Source organism: Acomys minous, assembly GCF_964271855.1.
Source record: "Acomys minous genome assembly, chromosome: 11".
Lineage (NCBI taxonomy): Eukaryota > Metazoa > Chordata > Mammalia > Rodentia > Muridae > Acomys > Acomys minous.
The window spans coordinates 112946484-112959958 of NC_140492.1; the positions used below are offsets into that span (position 1 = coordinate 112946484).

At 42.7% G+C, this 13475-nt stretch overlaps 1 long non-coding RNA gene across 2 annotated transcripts in view; it reads left to right on the forward strand.

Moving 5' to 3' along the window:
• Positions 1-13475, forward strand: part of LOC311608992 — a 63297-nt gene continuing 49822 nt past the window's right edge. For both annotated transcript variants that reach the window (XR_014783217.1, XR_014783218.1), the window contains exon 1: positions 1-117. This is a non-coding gene — a long non-coding RNA (uncharacterized lncRNA). The remainder of the gene's footprint in view (positions 118-13475) is intronic.

Consider the following 13475-nt stretch of genomic DNA (forward strand, 5'->3'; position numbering starts at 1 on the left):
TTGTGGCCCACATAGGGAATTCACTTCTGTATTCCGCCAAACAATGCTGATGATCCAAAGTTACTCCACTGAGCAGCTTTCAGAATGCTACCAGAAGATGGAGAATATTCAGAAGCAGTAAGTGACTCTTATTACTATAAGATGTCCTTGTAAATAATTATTATTACTATACAATGTCTCTGTAAATAATTATTATTACTATACTATGTCCTTCTATAGCTACTTGTTTTTCCTTTTGTTGAAACTGTATCAATAAAACTGAAGAAGAAAAAAAAATCACAAAATCATTCTTTAAAATATTTGAAGGTCACAAACAGGAAATATAGGCAGCGGACTACTTGGCTACAGAACCGGCCGTGGCTTAATTCTGCTACGTCATGACAGTGTCTCCAAAATTATCTGTCAGAAACTATACGGTATCATAACATCCCAGCTGGAATACCTTCATCTTTAGGGGTTCTCATGGTTCTTCTACTAGTACAGACTCTGCACCCCTTTACAAGTGTTGGGGGCAGGCGTCGGGTGCTGCACAAAGACCCTAGAGTGGGCTAGAGTGGGACGTGAGCGCTGCTATCTTCGTGAGACACATAAACCGAGGCTGGTAGGGATTTGCTCTCGTGGAGGGACCATATTCTGCTAAGACGATGTCGGGATGTCCTCAGTGTGGCTAAGTCAGAAGGATTCAGAAATGCTCTCACACACTGGTCCGAGCTGGAACTATTCAGTTTTTGTTTCAGTTTTATTTCGGAAATATCTCGGGTCAAGGGGAATATAAAATAATACTTCCATTTCTTTTGGGTGAGCTGATAAAAAACAAAACAAAAAACAAGGCTAGACCCCAAGGACAGGGCCAAGGGACAGCAGGGCAGATGGCCAGGGACACAGGCCTTGTTGATAGGAAGAGGATGTAAAGGAAAGAACGCCCTTGTCTTATTGTCGTTTCTGACTTAAAACTACCAAGCATGTGCATATGTTGATATTAATATTCATAAAGCATTTAAATCTGTTTAGCATTAGGATCTCTCTCTTCTGTTATTTAGGGAGCTCAAAACTCTTTAGAAAAGAGCCATGAGGAAAACTTGTGTTTCAATATCCTGATCCTTAGGAATAATATGTGCATACATTAATACTAATATTAATATGTATGAAGTAATGACTATATGCATTCTTACTATATACAGATGTTATAATATTTATTACTCAATATGAAAAATCTCCTTTTATTTAATTTTCTTTCATGCTGGTGTGGCTACCAGCTACTTGTTTACATATTTGTAAGAGGAAAGAAATATTAGTATGTTCTATGACGATAACATTCCTGGAAAAAAAAAGCCATGACCTGCTCAGAAATTTCTGGATTTCCACACCATGACACAAAAACTGAGCCTTATAAACAAGGGTTTCTGGAAGTTCGATACACAAGGTCCTCCATCCCTTTTCCTGTCACACAGGACGTATCGGCTTTTGTTGAAATACAGCATGACACTGAATAGCTGGCGACCACTGAATGTCCACAGAGCTGCACTTACAGGAAATTCAATGACCTTTCAGATAAAATTGCCGATGCCAAATTTAAAAAAGAAGACAATTTAAGGCTTTGTTGTGACAACTTTCAGCCACAGAGACTGAGTTTTATACACTCCCAGGAAAGCTTTGTTCTTAAATACTCACATTCACAGTTTATTTAGGTATAGTTTTAATAATCAAGATTCATGAGCTTTATCATCTACTCCATGCCTTCTAACACAATATCTGCTAGGTTTGAACCATCAAGGAGCAATGTAATATTTTAGCAATGTTGCAAACTTCAGGAGCATGTATTTAAAAACCCTTAAGCTCGGTAATTTATGAAGTCATATTGTCCTTTTGGAATATTTGTTTATGATCAGCATTTAAAATGTGAGTTTGTTTACTGTTGTACATGTAATGGAGTTATGGATTCTGTACTGTTGGTTAACAAAACCAACCCATTATGTCTAACTTCCTGCTGACACTGAGTATGTATTCAACTGTGATTTTCTTTTTTTTTAATATAGTTTATTAATTTATTCATATTACATCTCAGTTGTTATCTCATCCCTTGTATCCTCCCATTCCTCCCTCCCTCCCGTTTTCCCCTTACTCCCCTCCCCTATGACTGTGACTGAGGGGGACCTCCTCCCCCTGCATATGCTCATGGGGTATCAAGTCTCTTCTTGGTAGCAACTGTGGTTTTCAGCCTATGAGTCAGCAGCCCTCTGGGGGTCGAACAACCCTTTCACAGGAATTGCATATCAGAATTCTGCGTATCAGATATTTACATTATTATTCACAACAGTAGCAAAAAATACAGCTATGAAGCAGCAACAAAAAGTTACCACAGTATGAAGAACTGTATTAAAGGTGGTCTCAGCATCAGGAGGGTTGAGAACCACTGGTGTGACAAGTAAATGGCGGGATGGGGAGAAAGAAGGATTAGTCGCATGGACGCCTGAAGACCAACCAGGTAGTTTAGTGACTCTGGCTCTTAGGTAAGGGAATTGGAACACATGCTTAATCTTCAGCACTTCCTGTGCAGCCCACTCAGCAACTTAACTAATGAGTTAAAGAACGTCCTGTCCTCACGAAACTCTTTTTTTTTTTTTTGATGGACTGAGTTGAGAGAGGATGAACAATAAATTATAAGCGAATAAGAAAACATCACACAGGAATAAATATAAGCATATATAATTACAATAGAGTCGCAGTGGCCACCATTGGGAGAGTGAAAGAAGACCCTTCTGACAAATGACTCATAATACACTGTTTGAAGGGCAGTCCTTGGGACAGTCGTAAGGATCTTTCAAGCAGAGGTTATGAACAAGAGCTACTGACAATGTCCTTCCGCCACACACTTCCCATTCATCATCCTGAAAGACTGTGTACATCTTTGCTCACGAATACTGGTGTACGTATACAGATCATAAATAAAAGTGTCATGAGAAAAAGAAAATAACTAATTGATGTGGGAGAGATGGCTAAGTGGTTAAGAGCACTAGCTAGTTGCTCTTACAGAGGAGCCAGACTTCCTCCCCAGCATCCATGCAGGGCAGATGGAAACCGCTTATAACTTCAGCTCCAGGGGATCTGAAACTTTCCCCCTGACTCTTACAGATATCTACATACATGTGGCATACACACAGACACACAAACACACACAAAAAATTTTTTTAAATTCTTTTTAAAAAGACATAGTGACACATTGAAGGATATCTATCTGTAGAGGCGAGGTAAACCTGCGTCTGGACGTGAGTGCGCAGACGCTGCATGAGAAAGGAGAGCATGGGCGTCAAGCAGCCATGCCTTTCTCGTTCTTGTTTTTCTGTCTCCTGGACCTCGCAATGCAAAGAGTGATCAAAGGTGGGGACTTGAAGCAACAGCCCCACATTTGCCCCGGAAATGAAGGGGATTGGTAAGACATTGGATCGTTTTGTCCATGGTAAGAAGAATTTGTGGTTGTACACATTACATGCTTGTTTCTAGCAGGTATTTGTCAACTGTCAAGAACAGGTTAGTAACAGTCCATTGAAATGCATCTAGATTCTCCTTCCACCATGGCTGCCCTCCCTCCCTACCCTCCGTTTCTCCCTTTCTCCCTCCCTCCTCTGTTTTCCAATTAGTGGACTGCTATGAGAATGCTGAACTCCTCTTTCCAGCTGTGGTTTCTCTATCTTTTGACTAAATCTAAATGTGGAAGCCGTCGTCATAGCATCCAGGCCTGTTAGGAGACATTCTCCGCTTCAGAGTCATTAGTAAATAGCTCTTCCTAATTGGAGGGGAAAAAAAAACTTTCAGCAACAAATTTGATCTAATTAACTCAAGTAAAAAATGTATGAGCCAACTGTTTTCCAGTTTCTAACTCACGCTGTACAAACTGCAGTGATGAAAGAAGCAACCAGGTGAATTTGGTGTGCACTCAGAGCTTGACACCATGCCAGAAGAGTCCAGCCAGCTTGCACTTGGCGTTTAGAAATGGGGTATAGAGTTCATTAGTATTTTGAGAACCACTGGCTGAAGCTGAAAAGTATACGTCTTGATTTATTTAACTTTGTAACTATGTGGATCGGCCAGAAAGATAAGCAGTGGAACATTTTTGCATTATCTTATTGAATGAGTCAGGATTAATTAGTCAATTTTCTAACAAAATGTTTACGTCAATAATATTCGTTCTTCTTCTTCTGAGAAAGAGGTTTATGTTCAATATAAATATAAAAATTATCTAATGAAATGAATTGTAGACATGACATCAAATGATAGTAACTATTAGTCACAATTATAATCTTTAAATCTTATTTGTTCAATATGTATATTTATAAAAATATAGTTACACTCTGTATACTATGTTCTTTGAATCCATTTTTCCACTATAGAAGTTTACTACTATAATATTTTTGTTTGTCTGTTTTAAGACAGGGTTTCTCTCTGTAGCTTTGGCTGTCCTGAACCAGGCTGTCCTTGAACTCACAGTGATCCACATGCCACTGCCTCTCTGATTGCTGGGTTTTATAATTTTTTTTTAAACACAAGGTTGCATGTATCCCAGGCTGGCCTTGAGCTTGTAACTTAGCTAAGGATGACCTTAAACTTCTGATCCAATTGTCTTCACTTACCAAGTGCTGGCACACAGACATAAACCATAGTAACTGGTCATTTACATATTAATATGCATTAGCACGGTAACTTTTGATTACTATATTTCATGGCATGTATTTCTCGTGCCATCTTCTGCTGGTCACTTCAGACTCTCCCAGTTTTTATTATAATGAATAACGACATGTTTATTCTTTAACCATTATTAGTGAATGTATTTATTGATTCGTTATTAACCAGGGGTAAGCCAAATGTAATAAAAGCACTTGATAGGACACTCAAGCCAGTCTGAGTAAGCCAGTCCAGTTTTTAGGAAGCTGAAAACCTCATACTTGACACTGAGAAGGTGAGGGGTGGGCAACCCTTCTGCAAACGATGAGGGAGGAGAAGACCCAAGGCGCACATCATCCATCGTCAGTCTTAACGTCTCTTTGATCGTGAATTAAAAAGAGCAGTTTTGAAATGGCTGCTGAGGGTCAGTGAGAACAGTAAGAGCCGACCCTCAACCCTCAAAACACAAGGACTTGACTCTCTTCCTCTTCTCTCTCTTTTGCTCTTTCTGTCTTGCTACAAAGCTATCATTGTATGAGCACAACAAAATGTGTTCCACCCCCCATGTCCCCCTCCCCCACGCCCAGTTTCCAGATGTAATCAGTGCACTGATTATGCAACTAAAGTATAATTTAAAAAAATTTTTTTGAGACAGGGTCTCACTGTGTAGCCTTGGCTGTCCTGGACTTGCTTTGTAGACTAGGCTGGCCTTGAATTCACAGTGATCCACCTGCCTCTGCCTCCCAAGTCCTGGGATAAAAGGCTGTGTGCCACCACGCCCGGCTTTTAAAATATTTGATAATAGTTTGGTTTAACCAGCTCCAATGAATCTATCATTGACAAACAACTGGTAGTCTTTGTATGTACAAGTGATCAATGGCCTCAAAGCCCTCTCAGGAGAGTGGTCAAGTATCTATTCTGTGTTTACAAGCTTAAGTCTACAGATGTTAACTAAGGTCCGTTCCTGACTGGCCATCCTCCCTGCTTGTTTGAAGGGTTTTGAAGAATGAAAGTCTATCTATACTGCCTTATCTGTCTTCCTTAAAAGCGTCACTGTCCACTAAAGCACATTTCCAATGTCACCTCAAGAAGAAATCTCAACACCAAAGTATAAACCGTAGCTCTTGAGCACAGCCATGTCATTAGAATCCAGTGAGCTTTAAAGATAAGAGCAGAAAAGAATGAACACACTACAGCACAACAGAATTAAATACCATAAATTAATCTGCAGGCACAAAAGAAGTAAGGGGTGAGTGAAGTTTCAACAAGAAAACCAAGTTCCCGCACCGGAACGTGGTTGGAGATAAGGCCACAGACGATACAGAGACTCTCAGGTCTCACACAGCCGAACAGGAACACACTCGGCTCTAAAATGGCGGCCTTGCTAGCCTTTACTTGAGTCATGAGTTAAGTGGGAATTATGGGTAAAGTTACAGAGATATTAATGTATTTATTATAGATTTGGTTAGGATTTCTCTTTTCCATTTAGTTAGTTAATTTATAATAATAATATATTACTGTTGTGTGTATGGTGTAAGTGAAAGAGTGTGGGTGCTCACATGCCAGACACATACAGGAAGGTCAGAGGCCACCTGTCAGGACTCCATTCTCTCCTTCCACCCTGGAAGAATTAACTTAGATGGTCAGGGCTCTTGCCACCCTGCTCTTCTGGTTGATGAGAATTTCAAGAGCTGGTCTTAGTAAACTGCTTCTGCTTGGTGCTTCTACTTTATGTGGGGTGGTTGGGTACCACTGTGTCATGGCGAGCAAGAATTACAGCATCAAACAAACTGGATCCACCCAAAGTCAAGGAGGGAGGGAGAGGTAAACAGAAGCTAGTGGCTGGAAGAAAATAACTTCTGGCTGTGTGACTACTACAGAAAAAAAAATTTTTTTTTTTTTGGTAAGTTCTCACTCTGTAACCCTGACTGGCTTTGGAACTCTAGGCCAGGCTGACCCAGAGCTCACAGAGATCCAGCTGCCTCTGCCTTCTGAGTGCTGGCACTAAAGGCCTGTGTTACCGTGGCCAGCTAACTTTAGGAACATTTTAGCAACATTTTAAGAATAGTAGATAGATATAAACATTTCACAAGAAGGTTAGGGAATACAATCAAATCCTGGCATAGATTAAATTTAAAATTCAGGAAATAAAAGTAGACCAGGATAGTTTTCCTTTATTTAAGGAACTAAGACTCTCAGCCTTACGCAGGGCTTGTGCATTGAGTCTGCATATTCAGTTCTGGTTTCTGACATGGACTGCAGAAGATGTATGACTGACCAGATGAAAGAAGGTGCTTGCCCTGGCCAGACGGCAGAGGATGCAGGCCCTGGCCAGATGGTAGAAGATGCAAGCTCTGGCCAGATAGCAGAAGATGCAGGCCCTGGACAGATGGCAGAGGATGCAGGCCCTGACCAGATAGCAGAAGATGCAGGCCCTGACCAGATGACAGAGGATGCAGGCCCTGGTCAGATGACAGAAGATGCAGGCCCTGGCCAGATGACAGAAGATGCAGGCCCTGATCAGATGGCAGAGGATGCAGGCCCTGGTCAGATGGCAGAGGATGCAGGCCCTGGACAGATGGCAGAGGATGCAGGCCCTGGACAGATGGCAGAAGATGCAGACCCTGGACAGATGGCAGAAGATGCAGACCCTGATCAGATGGCAGAGGATGCAGGCCCTGGTCAGATGGCAGAGGATGCAGGCCCTGGACAGATGGCAGAAGATGCAGACCCTGGACAGATGGCAGAAGATGCAGACCCTGATCAGATGGCAGAGGATGCAGGCCCTGGTCAGATGGCAGAGGATGCAGGCCCTGGACAGATGGCAGAAGATGCAGACCCTGGCCAGATGGCAGAAGATGCAGGCCCTGGACAGATGGCAGAGGATGCAGGCCCTGACCAGATGGCAGAGGATGCAGGCCCTGGACAGATGGCAGAGGATGCAGGCCCTGACCAGATGGCAGAAGATGCAGGCCTTGGCCAGATGGTAGAGGATGCAGGCCCTGACCAGATGGCAGAAGATGCAGGCCCTGGACAGATGGCAGAAGATGCAGGCCCTGGACAGATGGCAGAGGATGCAGACCCTGATCAGATGGCAGAGGATGCAGGCCCTGGCCAGATGGCAGAGGATCCAGACCCTGGCCAGATGGCCAAAGATCCAGGCCCTGGCCAGATGGCCGAAGATCCAGGCTCTGGCCAGATGACAGAGGATGCAGGCCCTGGCCAGATGGCAGAAGATGCAGGCCCTGACCAGATGGCAGAGGATGCATGCCCTGGCTGGATGGCCGAAGATCCAGGCTCTGGCCAGATGGCAGAAGATGCAGGCCCTGGCCAGATGATAGAAGATGCAGGCCCTGACCAGATGGCAGAGGATGCAGGCCCTGACCAGATGGCAGAGGATGCAGGCCCTGTCCAGATTGCTGTAGAGTTAAGGTCCAGCTGTGGAAGATGTTCTCAAGCAGCAAGAAGTGTGAAACCCATTTTAAGTTTTTATAGAAATCCCTGAAAATAAGCCTCAAGATCTTTCTAAATAGAAGAACATGGCACTCCTTGGGTCTGGTTATACTAGAAAGTTCTGTATCTTTCTGAAATGAATGAAATAGCCCTGCATCACAGGCCTAGAAAAAGCTAACACAATAAAACCGAACTTTGTATCTGCTCTTGTCAATGAAAATGTAGAATTGGGATGAGAATTTGAAAAATGTCTGCAGCCTTTGTACAAACACTGAGTTCTCCTTACTCATCAGAATGTCTTTTAGCACAAAGTTAGTTAAAAAATACCCATATTTACCAGATTGAGTAAATAACACCTATGTTAATTTGACATGTTTTACACCTTTATTGGGTCAGACTTCACTAATTCAACAAATGAAATACTCATGGTGCCTATACTTGTAGATATCTGGTTACATAATTATTGTTGAAAAATACACAGGGAGAAAATCAGCATGTTTTAAAGGAAAAGCAGGCCACTCCCTGCCTCCCTGTCCCTGAGCCTCAGTCCCCATGGGTGGGGTAAGTTATCAGCTGGGACTCGCTTGATGGTGGATCACTTAAGCACATGGTTTGTGGGGTTTCTTTGAATTCATGAAATGGGGGAGTTTGGAGACATTAGGCTCAGATGAGTGTGTGCTGCCAATTAGGGGCCTTGGGGGTGCATATCTTTGGCTGACAGAGGAAACAGGAAGCCAGTGGCTTTCGGTTGCTATCTGTAAACTAGTCATTGTGCCTGGATAGAGCAAGCTGAAAACCCATCTGGATTATTTTCACACAGATACACATAATGCACATGCCCAAGTGCACATGGATGTTTAAAAAGTTTAAAATATGATATTTTTCATTTTCATTCAATTCAGGTCCATCTTTACTTTCGGCTCCCTCTTCACCCCAGGGGACAGAAACAGGTTTGAGTGTAGTAAAATAATAATGCAGATAAAATTGGATTCTACTGAAAGCCTAACCTTTATGAATGAAGAGTGAATATACCTTGGAGGACAGGAAACTAGGCCTCCTGTAGGCGGAAAAGCTCATACTGAATCCAGCCGATTGTTGCCTTTCAAGATATGGGGTTAGTGTTACAAAAATTACCAATGTTTTATAAATAAGTCAGAACTTTGTAATGTTTGGAAACTATATAATTTGTGTTTGTTCTCTCTTAACCAAAAGGGATTCAGAGGAAATCCCACGAGACAGTGTCTCCTGGGTTTGAACCAGTTCAAAGGTCAACCGTTTGTAGTTACATCTGAAAGATGGCTGAGAAATCATTCTTGTATATTTTTAGTAGTCGGCAAAGTTTTTCTGCTTTTGTGGTGTGTATACATGTGTGTGCATGTATGGATTCAAGTGTATACATACATGTGTGTATGTTAAGAGAGGGGTGCGGGGACTGTCAGGTGTCTTTCTCAATCACTCATACACACACACACACACACACACACACACACACACACACACACACAATCTCTCTCAATTTTCAGTGTTGGACAAGGCGATCTTTTGTTCTTCTTCAAGACGCTCAGAAGAGTGAACCCAGAGACAGAAATTTAATTGGACTTTATTCTCAGGTGCTGATGATGTCTCTTCCCTGTTGAGTGGAGTCTGAGCTCACAGCGTCACTAACTGGCTACTCTGAAATAACTGTAGCACAGGAAGTGAAGGCGGAAGGGCCAAAGGGTCACTGTCCCAAAGGGAAAAGGTCACTGCTCCAGGCCGTCAGATTCCTGGAATGAAAACAAAGGTCTTACTCTGTGTGTGTGTGTGCAGGGCTCTTGCTGTGTGTTAAAAAAGTTACATAAAAGTTTTATAAGGGTGTGTATATGTGTGTGTGAGTGTGTCTCTACTTGTGTATATGCGTGTGTGTATAGCCCTAAATACAACCTGTTAAGTTTGGATTGTGATACTTGTGTGTATGTTTTCAGTGCCGAGCACTTAGTTTCTCCGCTGCCTGGAGCTCCTTAATTGGTTGGACTGACTGGATGGCAAGCCCCAGGCATTGCCTTGGCTCCTCTCCAGTGCTGCTATTCCAGCCACATTGCCTCCACCAGCTTGTTCACAGGCACTGAGAACCCAAACTCAGGCCCTCGCCCTTGCCCTCACTCGACAAATACTTTATTGACTGAGCTTTCCCCCAGCACCCCGTAACGCTTTCTCTCTGTAAGAAAAACAAAAATCTGTTTTATCAGATATTAAGATAGTGCCATCTGCTCGAGTTCTGAGCCCATTATTCTTGGAACTCTTTTATCCATTTTTATTTTTTCATATAAAGTGGTACATATCCCTGAAAACAAGATGAGCATTTTTTTTTTTTTGTCAAAAGCACACAGATGGATTTTGTTTCTTAATCTATTTATCTAACCTGTATCTTTTGCTTGGGAATTTTAAGGTTATCAACATTTAAAGCTATTAATGAAAGAAAGATATACGTTGAGTACTGTCTTTTTTTTCCCCCCTGGCTTGAGTTCTCAGTTTTGCTTTGTGTATAAGTAACTTCAGCTTCAGCTTCTTTCTATGGCCTCTTGGCTATGTTTACTTCTCTCTCCAGTCTGATGGATGGCTGCCAGTATTCTCTGAGGGGCTGGCTTAGGGGACATGAATTACTTTAGCCCATTTGTATCATAGGGAGTTGTTCTTTCTCCTTCAAGTATGGCGAATAATTTTGCTGAGTACAGTAGTATAGGTTGGTGCCTGTGGTGTTTTAGAATCCAGTGTACTTTGCTTTCAAAGTTTTCATTGAGCAATCAGCTGTTATTCTGATGGGTTTTCTTCTATGTGACTTGTGGCTTCCACTCCCCCCTCCCCCCCCCATCACAGCTTTCAGTGCTCTTTGTTCTGTATGTTTGGTGTTTTGACTATAATGTGCTGTGGGGAGTTTCGTCTCTGGTCTTATCTACTTGATGTCGTGTGTGCTTCTTGTCTCTGTATGGGAGTGTCTTTCCTTAGTTTGCAAATGTTTCTCCCGTGATCCTGTAATAGGTGTGGTCTATGCCTGACCTGAGATTTTTCTCCTTCTTGCCTATAATTCAAAGGTTCGGTCTTTTAGTGGTTTCCCAATGTCCCTGCATATTCCTTTTATGTGTTCAGTAAAAGGTAGGAGAGATGGCTCAGTGGTTAAAAGTGTTTGGTACTCGTCCAGAGGATCCAGGTTTGATTCCCAGACAGAGCCCATATCCAGGTATGCATGTGATGCAAAGACACAGACGCAGGTAGAGGACAACGCACACAAACTAAAAAGGTAAAAATAGTTATTTTTTTTAAAAAAAGATAATTTTGCTTGAGTGGTACAGTTTCCCTGCTTTATCTTCAGGTCCTAATATTGTATCTTCTACTCGATCCATTCTCCTGGTAAGGCTTTTCCTTGAGTTAGTCAATTGGGTTATCGAGGCTTTCAATTCCGTCTTCATTTCAACTTAAGTTCTTGCCAGTATTTTGATCTCTACCAGCTTCGGTTTTCAAATCCTGTAGTGTTTGTCACTAAATTCAGCTGTCTGTTTGTTTTACTAGGCATGACATGTGTGTTTATTCCTATCTCTTTTTTTTTAAGTCTGTGGAGGTTTTAGTCATGTCTTCTTTAAAATCCTTGAATCCTCAGAGCACGTTTAGAGTCATTCTTTTAGATCCCCTGTCCTAAAGTTCATGTAGGTGGTTCTCATCGGAAAATACTCCCAGAGGGGAACTGAGTTCTCTGGCGATACCGTCATGGCCATTAACATGCTTTTGTGATGTAACCTTGGCATGCGGACTTATTTCATTACGTGTATGTCTGATGTGAGGTTAAGCTTGCTTCAGCCTGGTCCACTGAAGAGCTGTGTGACTACAAGTGCGTGGAAGTGCGGGGTGACATGGGCAGGTGAGCTTTGTGAGAACTTACTAAGCAAGGCCAGATCTAGGCCCGGGGAGTCTGGAAACCGATTACAGCTCTCAAGACTTCTCACCCTGTATAATGGCCTGCATAAATTCCTTATAACGATGTAAATGCAGGTGTGCTTGTCTATGTAGGTGTCTTATTTACTTTTCTGTTGTTGTTGTGATAAGACACTATGACCATGGCAACTTGTGGAGGGAAATTTTATTGGGTGCTTACAGTTTCAAAGGGTGAGTCCATGACCGTCATGATGGGAGCCATAGCCGGGTACAGGTAGGCCCAGCACAGGCATCAGAGCAGAGAGCTTCCATCACAAGATACACTGTGAGGCAGAGTGGGCCAACTATGAAGAGTGTGGGTGTGGGCTTTGAAAGCCTCAAAGCCCATTGCCAATAATGCATCTCCTCCAACAGGGCCACCACTCCTAATACTTCCTCAGCACTCCGGCTGACTGGGGCCAAGTATTCAAAGATGTGAACCTATGGGGCTGTTGTTATTCAAACCAGGACAGCGTCTATGTATGTTTGTACCTACCATCTTCCATATGTCTATTTTAATCTAATCTAATGTAATCTATCTATCTCACCCTTTAGCTTGGTTTTTCTGAGTGACTCTGGAAAGTTTACATTAGAGATCTGAAAAATGGACTTGTTTGGGGCAAAAGAAAGAGTTAAGGATGAGGGAATTTTGATTTTCAGTAAGTATTCTTCATATAATAAAACACACAATTAGAACTTGAAAAATAAAGTAATCTGAAACCTGGATATGTGAAATAAGTAGGTAAGCAGAAGGACACTTTTTTGTTGTTGTTGTTGTTGTTTTTCGAGACAAGGTTTCTCTGTGTAGCCTTGGCTGTCCTTTGTAGACCAGGCTGGCCTCGAACTCACAGCAATTTGCCTGCCGATGCTGGGATTAAAGGCCACCACTCCCACCTCAAAAAGACACTTTCAAGTCACCCATATTTACAGTTACTGTGCAACTTTGAGAAGTTCATTTCTTTCTCTCTTTTTAAAACATAAGTAATTTACTTATTCACTTTACATCCTGATGCTACCCCATCCTTCCTCTCCTCCTGGTCCCACTCTCTCTTCCTCTTCCTCCAACATCCCTCCTCTATTCCTCAGAAAGGGGGAGTTCCCCTACCCACCCACCACAGCTCGTCAAGAGGCATCAGGACTGAGCACATGCTCTTCCCTTGTGGCCTGGTAAGGCTGCCCTACCAGGGGATAGTGATCAAAAAGCAGGCAACTGAGTCCATGCCACAGATACCCGGCACTCACCAGGGACCCACATGAAGCCTGAGCTGCCCATTGGCTACATCTGTGTAGGGGGCCAAGGTCCAGTCTATGCATGGTCCTTGGTTAGTGCTTCATTCTCCACGATCCCTGCTGAACCCTGGTTAGTTGGCTCTGTTGGTCTCCTTGTGGAGCTCCTGTCACCTGCGGGTCCTTTTATC